At 32.0% G+C, this 15,394-nt stretch overlaps 1 protein-coding gene across 1 annotated transcript in view; it reads right to left on the bottom strand.

Moving 5' to 3' along the window:
- LOC124536695 (kinesin-like protein unc-104) overlaps positions 1 to 15,394 on the bottom strand; it is a 103,110-nt gene that overhangs the window by 83,840 nt on the left and 3,876 nt on the right. Inside the window, exon 2 of the mRNA XM_047113255.1 lies at positions 10,206 to 10,243. The gene's annotated coding sequence lies outside the window, so the exon portion shown is untranslated. The remainder of the gene's footprint in view (positions 1 to 10,205; positions 10,244 to 15,394) is intronic.

Below are 15,394 nucleotides of genomic sequence, written 5' to 3'. Positions count from 1 at the left end.
TCTTAACAACGGGAAATTACCAGTATGACTCGACTATTTTACACGACCATTTCTATACACGATTTTAGGAAAAGTTATTTAAATTCCATTGCACTTACAATTTGTTATTTATTATTGAATTCCTTGTTGTACCAATATAAAAGCGGAGGTCTCAAATTTCTGGGTTCAACGACCAGATCGGGATTATTAGATATTTCTATAAAAATATCTGTAACATATCTTACTGTTACTTGGTGTGCAAGCCCGCCTGGGTAGGTACCACCCACTCACCAGTTATTCTACCGCCAATTGACAGTCGTCAATATTGTTGTGTTCCGGTTTGAATCGTGAGTGAGCCAGTGTAACTACAGGCACAAGGGACATGACATTTTAGTTCCCAAGGTTGGTGGCACATTGACGATGTAAGGAATTGTAATATTTCTTACAGCGTCATTGTCTATGGGTGATGGTGAACACTTACCATCAGGTGGCGCATATGCTCGTCCGCCAACCTATATCATAAAAAAGAGTATGCAGATTGGATGTGTAAACACCCGTGCCTCGAAAAGAGATGTGAATGTGTTGATCCTGCACCTGAACCCTATCCGATGATGTCGGGATCGTGTCGGTGTCGTGTCGGACACAATGACCAATCGAATGATGAGAGTGAGGGAATAAAGAATCTACATTTGTTCATATTTACGTACAATAATATATCCTAAGCCTGGTCTCCCTTGAAATTGGTGGTGACCGACATCGTTTTGAACGATATAATTGTTATTCAGAATAAAATTTTACAAACAATGAATCAAACGATGAATTGTCACATTTTTATATTACTAAATAGTCCAGATTTGCAGAAACAGGTATTTAAAAAACACTATGAACGCATTCGGTTCAACTTGTTGTTGTTGTGACTAAGTAAATTGATTAAAATTTACAATTTATGTTCTACAGACCATAATATGTAAAAAGAAAAACCAAAAAATAAAGAACACCGTTAGTACTCACATTTATCTAATGAGTACAAATTTTCAGAGGCTGGATTATATAGTAAAACCTTTTTACAAAACTGGTGATTCAAGATCAGACACTTATCTAGCTTAATCACTGAGGTCAAAAGATAGTAGTGCCAGCAGTCACAATGCCCACGAGCCTGAGAAGATGAAATGAAGAGTTACAGGGTTATTATTTTGTAATTATTTTTTTAACATTGTATTTTTCATTGTATAGGAATAGTTAATAACAGCATTTGAATTCGTCGTGTATTATGTGGTATTACCAACCTAAGCGCCAGACAGAACCAAGCCCACAATCGATTATACAAACAGGTATATCTAATTTTAACTTTAAAAAATTGCTATCAAGCTAGTCCCTCGGACTCAGTTATAGGGATTTTTGCGAGCCCGATTGCGGAGACCACTCATCACTTACTCTGCATCTAAACAGCACTGTTAAGTATTGTTCTGTTTCAGTTTAAACGATGAGTGAGCTAGTGTAATTACAGGCACATTGGATGGTTAAAATTTCTCGAAGCTCTGAAGTATATGAGGGAAGGGTAACGATTTCCACCAGGGTGCCCATTTGCCAGTCCGTCAATTCAAATCCTAAGGTATATAATTATTAAATATTACTTACTATTATATATTACTTTACTGTTTATTTGAACATATATCCAAGATAATTTCATTCAATGTTGAATATCAGAATTTGCAAAATGAATAAACAAAACTCTACGTAGATGAAATAAAAACGAAAATAATCAATGGTTGTTATATTTTAACATCACTACCATCTCATCTGAACAAAAAATACTTTATTTGATTGACTAAAATTTATTTCATACTAAATATTTTTAAAAAGAGTTTCTATATATTAAATTAACGCCACTCCTGTTGATATAAAAGAAATTACTTCACTATTTTTCACTTTTTCATTGAATAAATAGGATGCAAGGCACTTAATGGCACACTAAAAAACGTAACAATACGAAACCATTAAACGAATGAAAAACTACGTAGTACGATCATTTTCAGTTGAAAGCCATTAGCTCCCCTTCCAGCAACTTTAAGTAGGACAACAGTTCAAATAAATCAATATGAATTTTGTATAATGCCAGTTGCATTATACGCAATAATTCATTGCAGTTTATGACACAGTAAACAGTCACACTTCAATGTATTTTTTTTTTAATTTTATATCTTAGGCTGCAATCCAAACTGACGTTAGATTAAAGATTGATTAGTATTTATTTATAAAAATAATGTTTGTTTTTACGTTTTTGTAATATGTTTTTATGTTGTCGTTTATATTAGTATTTTTTCATACAGTCGATAAATCTTATAAATTTTAGCAACCTGCTGTGTTTAAGGATTACTTTAACAACATTACTGCTACACTACATATTAATCATAAACAAATAAAATAATGAACAATATCGTTTTTTTTTTAACTTAAATAAAAATATATGTACAATTCATTTTAAGTAATACCTAGTTTTTCCATAGTTTACTATGCGTTTAACAGATATAGCTTACTTCTTTCATTTCAAAACAACTGTTTCCGTTTTTGTTGTTAGAATTAAAAACCGTAATAGTTTTACTAAAAGTGCATCCACTTTAAGTTTATAAAACTAGTAACAAGCGAGCGTCCCTTCTCGATGAAATCGATATTCGAGGTAGCGCTTGACGAATCAAAAGCCCTTGTTGAAGTCTTTTTATGTAACAGTATATTTGAATAATTTAAAAATATACATTAATTAAATTATAACAGACTGTAATAAGAGAAAATGTTTAAGAAATTAAACTTGAGTACATAACTTGGCCCCTGTCCCAGCTTCCCTTGTAGTAATAATTAATCTTTGTTCATTTCTCAAATTGTATAGTTTCGTAATGACATGACAATCAAATTAAATTTACACAAAAGAAACAAATGATAATCATGCCTTACTTAATTAAGAGAAACTATATTCTGCAATATTGAATACGCGTTTTGTAAAATATAAAGATAAATTTGCATGACATATTTATTAATTTATTTGTAATTCAAACCTGAGTACATATCATTACAGGACGTTGTCCCAATTAGATATATCAGAACGTTAATCAAAAATATATAAAATATGACTATCTATTGTAGACCCAGCTTCAGATATACAGGAACATCAAAAAATTAACAATATTTAATATGGTTTACGATATTTATTTTTACAGTTTTCTTTACAATCATCCATTATCTTCCGTATTTAAACCCAGATTTAACAATTCCCGTGTCAAATTAAATAATATTATATTTCTATTTTTATTTATAAAAATATTAAACCAATAAGTATTCATTACATTAATTAATTCTGTGACTGAATATAACTCAAGAGGTTATACAACCTTTATTGATTATATATAAATATTATATTTAAAATACTTTATAGGCTTACACTATGTTATATCGGGTATATTCCAAGAAGCAGTTATTGTGACTTAACTCAGACTCACATGTTATGCTTGAATTGAAAAACTTGTTACTCTTTACGACGAGACAACAGAATTTGGTTATTCTATCTTTTCTATTTTTTTAATCATAAAAGATGATAAATTTGCTTAACTAAGCAATGGTCGTCTATTGGGTAAACTGAAGAAAATAAGAATCTTCAATGGAACACACACGTTAACGACGTTTCAAGGACAATAAAGGTCATGTTGACACATTTCAAACCCAGCACGCACTTAGCGCCCACGCTTTTACTTTTAAAGACATCAATAAATAAGAGAGATGTCGCAAAAAAAACTAATTTAAGTTATACTTGTAGAGGAGTTTTATATTTTTCATAGAAGTGAGAATCGGAATATTTATCATTATATGTTTTCCTTTTGAGTTAATTCGCACAGACATCGCAAACGTATACAAAGTCTTTGAGCATACTCTACTATAAATAAAATTTTTATAAATAAAAAAAAACCGCCTTCAAAAATGAACTAAAAAGAAAAAAATAATCAGTTACATCCATATCCAATTAACGATTTTTTAATCACCTCTCAAAGTCGGTGCCAACATTGCTAATATAGGTACATAATACATACATACAAAAACTAAATCTATTTATTGGCACCGACTTCAAAAGGTGATTAAAAAATCGTTAATTGGATATGGATGTAACTGATTATTTTTTTCTTTTTAGTTCATTTTTGAAGGCGGTTTTTTTTTATTTATAAAAATTTTATTTAATGCTTTTCAGTGTTGTTTTGTTATTTATAATTACAATTGGTAGTGTTTGTCATTCACTTTATTATACTCAGTACATTTCGGCTTTCGACTCTAAACATAACTCAACGCCGTTTCAATACGATGTGGACTGCAACTCAAATTAAGCGTTACCTAAGTTACAATAGCCTAATGTTAACTGCTCATCGCCAATAAGACAATATCATTTTTCCCGATACAATGCCGTTAAACTTTGAGGAATTCTCCTGGTAGTCCACCATCAGCTAGACTTCATCATAGGCATGTTTACTAACATCAATTGCTTGGCGACTATCTTAAAGAAATAGAACTAAACCCGTAAAATAGTTACTTAGGTACTAATAGGTTCTAATTACCAGTTGTGGTCTTCATCATCAGTTCCACTTCATCAAATGTCACTTTTCGTGAGCATATGACCAAGGCACTTTGAATAAAACCAAAATCACTATAGGTGTGCCTATAAATTTTGAGGAGTTTCCTCGATTTCTCCAGGATCCCATCATCAGATCCTGATCTCCTGACAATGGGACCACCTGTAAAACATGCCCTTTCAAACAAAAAAAGAATTGTCAAAATCGGCCCAGCCATCTTCGAGTAATTCGGTAACATACATAAAAAATAAAAAAAAAAAAAAAAAAAAAAGGCCCCGACGAATTGAGAACCTCCTCCTTTTTTTGAAGTCGGTTAAAAACTTAACGAAACTCGAATGTTCTAGTGATTTTAAATTATATCATAGCTTTACGTAGAGCACGAAAAAGATAAACATGGGTGTCATTTAAACGATTAATTATTGATGACGTCATTTTCATTACGCAACTGACATAGCTGTACGTCAGAAACTGAAAGATCTATAAACGGAAGGCCTATACTTCTTAATTATTTTAAATATATATTTAATACATATTAACCAAACAGTTTTACTATATACCATGGTATTCAGCAAGCTAATAAAATAATATTTAAATGAAAATACACGGAAAAAAAATATAAAAATATATATATTTGTTCAAAGATCTTCCCATACGAAATCTAGAGCAAAGACGTTTATAAATTTAAACAGATTTTAAGTTATTTAAAAAGATTCCATGTATTCAATGGACAACAGTAATTACAAGCAATGGCGAGCTTTATTCGTGGAACAGCTTAACAACTAAACTTAAAGTGTTCGCAAATAAAATACTTTAAGAGTGCGCTAGATCAAATTTTTTTTTGTATTTGAACTCTCGAACTGTACAGGACTTGTCTTTTCTTCTTTTTGAACTCCAAGTAAAAGTACTTATTCTTAAATAAAACGTCTAAAACTCAAGAGCTTTTAACAATAAATTTTCTTTAGCAGTTCAATTGTAGTACAAATAAGAGTAGGGATCTGAGTTCTCTGGACGTCTAAGTTCTATTAAATTATAGCCATGATCGTTACTGAAAAAATATTTATCCGCTATCCTCGCGATATTCATTTCATTCATTCTCCTGCCCTTCGGTCGGCACAGCATGTCTTCTCCTTCCATACTTCTCTGTCAGACGTCATCTCACAAGTAACATTCTTTCTAGCCATATCGTCTTTCACACAATCCATCCATCGTTTCCTTGGCCGTCCTCTACCTCTATATCCATCCACATCCATGCTCAAGGCCTTCCTCATTAAATTATAGCCATGATCGTTACTGAAAAAATATTTATCCGCTATCCTCGCGATATATTATGTCTTAACCATAATTGTGACGCAGGCCACTTGAAGACAAGTGATCACCCAGGCCATAAACAATGGCACTGTTCGAAGTATTAACAATTCTATATAACTATCGCACTTCTTCAGTTTTGGAACTGAGAAGTTACGTACAATACAATACTACTAGAATGAAAAAAGTGATGAATAGTTGGTTTAATAGGTAGTTTAATAACCTACCCAGACCGGATAAACAACGCGCTATCAAGTAAAAAGAGATAGGAAAACATCTGAATAAATTTTCGAAAGGATAAACTCATCAAAGCATTGCAAAAAACGAATATATTGGTAAACTACATCTTCCAAAATTATTCACTTCCAGAAACGTCTGCCATCAAACTATCATACCGTCTGCGTTGAGGCATAAAATATACGAATTATATCATCCCTATGTTTACAAGAACATGCCTTTATCTTATTACGAAATCATATTTATTTTGAACAACCAAGAATATATTAATCAAGGGCCCTTTGTTAGGGATGAGTTTTGAATTATCTTTATATTTATATTTACTTATATTATAATACTGTATGGTAGAAAAGGAAATTGTATAACATATTGTACATATTTGTATAGGCGGCGTAAGAAATTTTAACCATTCATTATCTAACGTAACCTTTCGATGTTATGTCCCTTGTGTCTGTAGTTACACTGAGTCACTCAGCTTGAACGCATCGGTACTGGGTCTTGCACTTGACGGTAGTTGTAATGAGTGGGTACCCAAGCGGCCACAAAGCCTTACAAATAAAAATAATACCTATTAAAATGTAAACTTACACAAGTAAATTTTCTATAAACAAAATGAAATCTTATTAATTTAAACTTTGCATTGCTCGAGTTTTGTTTGGAATGAGGAAATGTTTGTGTTTAGTTAGATGTGGCAAAATTTATTATTCAAACGTGCTTTACTTTTAGTATTATTTTAAAAATATTACACAGTAATTTATATATTTCAGTAAAAGTTTTAAAACTCCCATTTCGAATACATTTCGATGACAGTTGTTAATTGGAATGAATCACGAAAAACAAAACAGTCAAATATTTTTTTAGTAACAAAAAAAAAAACATTAATATATGACAAATTAAATTACAGGCTCACAAATTGCGAGTAAAGGTGATCTTAAAAATTGTATACTAAAGCATAAAATACTAAAACATCCTTTACTATATGCCTAAACTTATAGATTAATAAATATTAGTCAAATTGCAGAGGTAATTTTGTGTGTAATTCCTATTTAATCTGTGATTTCGATTGATAAAGAATTCGCACCTTATAAAAGACACAGGCATAGACAATATATTATCCTTATTGTTTTGTTTCATATATTTTTTTAAATACATAATATATCAAGAGTTTTAAACTAAAGTGACCATATTTATAATTTTAATACATTTGTGTAATAAATTACTAACGCAAACTCCATTAAAGCCGAGACCACATTATCTCAAGACAAAGAGCGGTTATTTACTAGAATTCATCCTTAATTATTTATTGACGCTCGCGACACCTCTAAAAGGCGGCGATAAAAAGGTTTAGAAGGGATATACAGGATATACTTCATTTTGAAGGAAAAACACATAAACTCTTTCAAGGCCAAACTACTGAACTGAATTTGATGAAAAGTATAAAGCCAGCTTCAACTTCAAAAAAGGACATAGGCAATGCCTTACTAACTTTTTTATCGTCAGGCGTTAAGCATAAAAAAGTTTACTTTTATGAAGACCAACCCCTACGATGCGAGCGAAGTTGCATACATAATTGTACTTACTAGTTTAAAAATATTAATAAAATAATAAAATTTGCTACTTCGGGGTGGAACTCTGGGTAATTCCCAATCGTTTGGGTATTAGCCAATCTATAATAAAATTATAAATCTATAATAAAATTATAAATGTGAAAGTAATTCTTTCAGTCTGCCTGTTTGTCGCTTTTTCACGCCAAGAAATTTGGTATGAAGCAAACTTGAACTCCAAGAAAGAACATAGTTTACTTTTTTCCTAACACATGACAACCAACACCATAAAACGAGCGAAGTTGCGGGCTTTACTTGTACTTATTATAGTTGTGTTAAACTTTATAGTGTTAGTGGGCCACTGTAACTGCAGGCACAAGGGACATAACGTCTCTGAATCCAACTTTAGTGACGCTTTGTCAAAGTAAGAAATGTTTTTTTCTTTTTTACGGCAACAATATCTATAGACAATTGTGACCTATATTAAAAAAAGTCTATTATTCTTTCTAATATTTAAATTAATACAGATACGCGTGCTACGAATGTATGTAATGTAAATAAATAGTGTTTTATAAAAACATTGACAAATATATTGTAACGATCACTCGAATTCACTTCAGGTAAACACCTTTTGTTCTCCTGTCTGTCAACAGGAACTTCTATTGTGTTCATCTTTAGTGTTTAAACGTATACAAGTCTCAATTAATCCAGATCGATTTGCAATCATATATTCTGGTAATAAGGTTCACAATTATTGGATGTTAAAATAAGCGTTAAGTGATCAATTATTTATTTGCTACTCGTTTAAACATTACTTATTAACAGCTCGATGGTGAGTTGTTATTCGAATTGATTCTTAATTCAAATTGTAATAACACGAAAAACACTTTATTATTAACTGATTTTTTACAGCATAAGTTGGCGGAAGAGCATATGGGCCACCACCGCCCATAGGCAATGGCGCTATGAGAAATATTAACAATTCCTTACATCACCAATGCGCCAACCTTGGGTACTAACCTCATTCACTCAACCTTCAAATTAGAACACAACAATACTAAGTACTGTTGTTTGACGGTAGAATATCTGACGAGTGGGTGGTACCTATCCAGACGGACTTACGCAAATTATAAAATTGTCGAATATCGTGAAAATGAAATCTATATATCAATATAATCAGACGTGATCTTCTTTGTATGACCTTATTACGATGTGTATTTATTAGACTATATACATATATGAAAAATAATAAACTACGTAGTAAGTAAAATCATTTTATAATAGCATTTAAATCTCTTTACTCGGACAAACGAGAGAACGCAGATAAAAGAAAATCTGCTGAATTTCCACAGATTTACCGCAGACCGAAAGAGAGGTACGATATCTTAATCTTCGGTAATAACTGTCGGGACGATAGCTCAGCTTTGAGGAAATTTAAAGTTTACAAAATTGTTAGGTTCACTCGGACTAATCGAAATATATATATATATATATATATATATATATATATATATATATATATATATATATATATATATATATATATATATATATTAAAGCGAAATACCCATCTCATAAACACAAAATCTCATAAACTTACCTACCTTGTAGTGTTAAGCTACAAACTTCCAAATTTGGCTACGTAGTTTCCTTATAGGGTGTAGAAATCCGCTAAGGCTTCACCTTTAAGGGGTAAAACAGGTGTTGGAGTCTTTATTTTATAAATTTCGCGCGGTTAAAGTCGCAGATTCAGTACTGTTTGTATTCATGTTAAAAATTAAATAAGTTAAAGAAAGTCGTATACAATACTAGTGGAAGAGGGCTGGTCACTGCATTGGCTGGTCCTCCCGGAAAAAAGAGAAAAAAGGTCTATGTAACAAAAATAATACAATACTAACTGTACCAGCGTTTTTAAACGCGAGAAATTTATAATACTTTACCAACAGCAACCCAACTGCCACCATTATTTTACCCCCTCGAATGCGTTAATTAAAAAAAGTATTTCCCTAACCGCTGTACGAATAACCTCCTTACTAAATTTATTAAATTTGGTTCAGCAGTTTAAGCGCGAAGAGATAACAGACAAAGTTACTATCGCATTTATAATATTATTACATATTGAGACTATTTCCATGAAATAATTTTGTTAAGCCTATCCTTTTCTCTGGTTTTAATTATCTAACAGTAAAAATACAGTTATTAATTATTCGTAGTTATATTTGATGTTTTTTTTTTTGTTTAATGAAGGTCCGAAATATTAAAGTAGAGAAGTTTTCAGTCACTATTACGTACGTTCAGAAACAGGTGCGTTCTTATTTCAATTTTCCTCCGTAATATGAATCTAATTAGAGGCCCGGAGCAGTCTTAATAATGAAGTAATGAATGTGACGCAAAAGATTCATAATTCATACAAATTTCACATTGTACGAATTTATTCACACAAATATTATTTAAAATTCTCGCAAACAAAATATTACGCTCTCGGAAAATATTTTAACAAGCGCGCTTTACGATTTTAAATACAAGTACTTACCTTAGAAAGTGCGTCACAGTTTATAGCGTTGTTAACATCTGCAAAAGAAAATAGAATTAAATCAATAAAATAATCTTCTTCCTTTAAATAATTATTTGTCTATATCAATAAAATCGATAATATTATTCCTCGCTTCCAGTAGCATAATATGGAGACGGTGAATTATGAAAATTAAAAAAAAAAACAAAACGTGACCCCAAATGTCCGTGGGAAAACTTTGCCGGTAGGTTCATTCCCCCAAGCAAACCTATATTTGAGTATGATTGACATATGCGCATAACAAAAATTATTTGGAACTAGAAAGTACCGAAACTTTATAAGATTTACAAAACTACGCAAACATAATATTTTTGTATAGGATTAAACATTAACATTAGTTATTCTTTTGTATTTTTTGTTCACTCTATGCCTTTTGGAACAAATATACAAGATAGTATTTCATTAATGCCCCATTAAATTGATTTGAAAAAAAGAACTGAAATTTTAGGCTTTATTGTGCAATACATTCGTTTACTTCCAAAGTGATATACACAAAAAAAACAATGTAGAATTACATCGAAAACTACATTGTTATATGTCAAACTTTAAAAAGTTTTATTAAATTTAATGTATATATGAGACAACACAATAATGTATATCTGTTCAGTTACGAAGTCGCGCTCCTCTACTTAAATTATTATCGACGTGCATTATAAGTGAGGCTCGGCTTAAAAGATTCCTTTGTGTGCTATATTTGTTAGTTTACGTCAATAATTTCGCGTAGAGGGGCGCACCTTCGCGATATACATATCTATTAACTATAGATTAGTTAACTTACTATAACAATTTATTGATACGATACCATAAACTATAGCTAATAAAAAGTAACGATGTGATTACGTTGATGAATATTATGTTTATAAAAAAATTTCTTTGGCCAGCACTTTCAAAATATAAGTTAAATATAATAATGTATGTAGCAGATTTCATATATGTAAATACACATGTAAATAAGTTTGGTTTTTCTATGAAACATAATTATTATATATATATTATTCACTTATGGCAACACTTACATTTTTATTCACATAATATCATAACGCCATTGGATTACAAATAAATGAACAATTTTAATAATGTATGTAATTAATAATTCAAAGATAATCTTGCAATGATTCCCCAAATAAAACACAAAATAATAATGCTATTAACATTACTTATTATTTATGTTTAAATGATCACTTTTTAGTGTATTAGCCATTTTAAAAGTTGTATTTCTGCCTTTCTGTATAGACTTTAACTATGATACAGACGAGACGTAGCATTTCATACAAACTTACTAAATAAATTATGATCAGATAAAAATATATAATAAAATACGATTTATACCGTAGCTGCTATCTTGCATCGAAATAATGCACTTAGTTAAAGGTAGATCTTTGATAAAAAAGGATTGTAAATAGACAAAATCCACTCAGAGCTACCCTATCAGTAAACATTCATTGCAAATTAAATTCCAACGAGATATCGTTTCTCTCCGACATTTTAACTTGAGACTCAGACTCTCTTTGGAAAGAGAGACCTAGAAAATGTTTGCATTCCATTACTTACTTACAAATGTACCATTTATTAACACCAATGGTTTTCTGACTTAAGATACTTGGACTTTTTGAAAAGAAGTATTGATTCAATGAACTTTAGATCTTCAGTGGGTTTATTTTTCGTATGTAATTTTGGTGATTTTCGTGGCACGTGATTGTAATCATTGTCAACTACTACTGAGACTATTCTTGGCTCAGGGAGATTTAAAGGAGAAGGGTTCGGAACATATTGCACCATGCTGTTCCAATACGCGGCGTTAGGAGTCACGCTCCTGCCACGAGTGTGGTGCGCCAGTGTACACGGCGTACCACACCCTTTACGAGTGTGCTGCTTGGGGGCTCCAGAGGCACATCCTCGCGGCGACTATGGGCGGAGACCTCTCGCTGATGAGCGTTATCAACGCCATAGTCCAGTAGCCACGTCCAGGGCTCCGAAAGGTCCCACACGCCCCCCCACTTTCCATCACGTGGGGGAAGCGCGTAATGCGTTTTTTCAGCGAGGAGAAAAAAAAGGGTTGGTGCAATACACGTGGCAGAATTTCTATGAAATTAGACACACGCAGGTTTCCTCGCGACATTTACTTCACAGCCGTGCACGAGATGAATTATAAACACAAATTAAGCACATAAACAATCAGGAGTGCTTGCCTGGGTTTGAATCCGCAATCATCGGTTGAGATGCACGCGTGCCAATCGTCAGGCATCTCAGCTCGAATTATTCAGCATAACATAACAAATTTAGAGCGACATACAATCCATTGTAAAACAGAATGATCGGAGAGCAATTGAAATGAAAATTACATCACGGCGTCCATTAGCGGGCCGTAGACTGTAGAGTTCTGCTTGCGCAATTAGTATTTTACGTCAATTAACTTTGCATTAATGTTCTGTTGACATGACATGAACTTCAATGCATTTACAGGGAACGAGAACACGTGTAGGCAGGCCTACCCACGTCCTATTAAAACTTTCAAACTGAAATTTTATATGGAAAATTTTAATTACTTTTTTAACTAACTTGTATGCTTACTATTTAATATTCACATTTATCTTAGCTTATATACAGGCATTGAATATATATGCAAACGATTAAATTTCGAACGGTCAGGCTACTCTGTAACAAGAAACTCGAAACTCACCTCAGAACACGAGCTTGAAATGTCAGAACGTGATAAACAATACCGACTACAATAATTATAAAAGCAACAGTATAAACTCATCCAAATCGAGAATCACTGTCACTCGGCTTTAATATTTAACCAATGAGATACGAAGTCATCAAGAACACATACAGTTCTTAGCGAGAAGAAACTCGGTACTCACCTCGGAACGTGACATTCACTTTAATAGTTATAAAATTAATAGAATACGCACATGTTTTGTTTGTTTTATGTTATAGATTGGCGGACGAGCATATGGGCCACCTGATGGTAAGTGGTCACCATCACCTATAGACAATGACGCTGTAAGAAATATTAACTATTCCTTACATCGTCAATGCGCCACCAACCTTGGGAACTAAGATGTTATGTCCCTTGTGCCTGTAGTTACACTGGCTCACTCACCCTTCAAACCGGAACACAAAAATACTGCGTACTGTTGTTTGTCGGTAGAATAACTGATGAGTGGGTGGTACCTACCCAGACGGACTTGCACAAAGCCCTACCACCAAGTAAAGCACATAAATAAATATAATATCATATTAAAATAACATTAATAAAAAAAATACGTGAATTTACAAGCAAAACAAACTCACCCAAACATATTATAATCTTCGTATGGATTATCGAGTAGGCGAAAGGTATCCACGTTTTATACAAGCTCATAAGCGAATATCGTTCAAAGTGAACAGAAGGTACCTACTGTCTTTGACAAAAGCCTACTTTAGAACAAAAGAGGCTGCGAGTAACATTGTCAGTGGATCTGCGCTACCGCAGAGAAATATATAATTGCTAGCTCTATTATGAGTAGAATATTTTGTCAGCAATATCAATATTATCAGCTTTTTCCCTAATAACTAAGAATATACTCGTATTTTATAATTAAAGTAGTATTTGCTAACTGTACCCATAATCATCTCCTTATATGACAATTTTTATTAGAAACCAATCAATTTGATTATAATTTGCCGGTAATATTGACACAAAAAATAAAGTAGGTATGAATTTGAAAAGCAACTTTAGAGAAAGACATTGGTATCTATTTTTCGACAAATGAATAATTATTTAGTTTTTATAACACTTAAAAAATTAAAAAAAAATCATCATTATCTCCTATACTTATTACGATATAATAGTTAAAAATATACCAAAAAATGTATCAATTTCAGAAATGTTTACGCTTATCATTGATGCACATTAGGCTCTTATTTTTATTTCTAACGCTGAACCTTAATAAAGATGAAAACAGATTGACCTCTATTTCACACAGCTCAACAATACAAAAGGATTATTTATATTGAAATAAATGGTGCTATATTCAAAGGTAGCCCACAGTAATAAAGACCTTCTGTACCTGAAATAACACATACTAAGCCTTAAAATTTTATCAGTCGAATATAAAAGTAATAATCGAATAATTGACTCGATATTTTTTTATTAATACGTCAAAATAGACTTACAATCGAATATAAATACTTAAAATGTTATAATGGTGTAAAATTTCTGAAGAAAAAAAAAATTACAATATAAAAAAGATTAGGTTCTTCATTTTAATTTATATATATTTTTATTGAAAGTATCTACATAATCTGTAGACTACTATATTGTACACGAAGATGACGATAGACGTTAAATGTGAAAGACATTTGGGACAAATATTTTTTATGATATACATAGATAGTTGGACAGACTACCTAATTGTAAGTAGTCACCACCGGGAAAAAACATTAGCACTGAAATTTCAACCTTGGGAGCAAGTCTATATCCCCTGCGCCTATAGTTGCACTGGCTCACCCTTCAAACTGAAACACAAGTTATGGTGTTAAAGTATTGTTACCACAACACAAGTATTGTAACCGAAACACTAAGTATTGCTGCTTGGCGGTAAAATATAAGTGCGGGTGTTAACCTTCCCAGTTGGGCTTGGACGAAACCCCATCAAGTGTAATATAATGTGACCTTAAAATTTCATATCTATTATTATATTAGGTAGTATCGCACTATATAATAAACTTTAATTTCTTTTGTAGCAACCGACTGCGAATCACTCTTGCATATAGCTAACTCACTATAACCCTTAGGTATTTTATAGAGCGTGAAACCGTCCGCTAGTCACAGACATTAATAGTACATAAGGGTTGAATGTAAAGTAACTGAATCATACGCTACGATTGACTCAATTGGCTAGAAATATATTTGGTATAAAATTCCATACGCATTGATTTTATTTCATTAGTTGAAAACATCAATGAACATTTGCCAAGTAAAATCTAAACCGTCTATAATGTCTCAATGCTGAGCAAATCATCCTTTTTAAGGAGATGATTTTGATCTTGTATCTTTAGTAATTTTTAACTTGGCCAAAATATGGTAGGGCTGCCTTCCGTAAATTAATACCCTCTACTCATATCGTTAAGATAGATCCTCGATCTAGCTGCATTTTCGCCCT

The sequence above is a fragment of the Vanessa cardui genome, chromosome 17 (assembly GCF_905220365.1).
Source record: "Vanessa cardui chromosome 17, ilVanCard2.1, whole genome shotgun sequence".
Lineage (NCBI taxonomy): Eukaryota > Metazoa > Arthropoda > Insecta > Lepidoptera > Nymphalidae > Vanessa > Vanessa cardui.
Note: the sequence above shows the minus strand (reverse complement) of the source record. Positions and strands in the feature narration are given on the sequence as shown.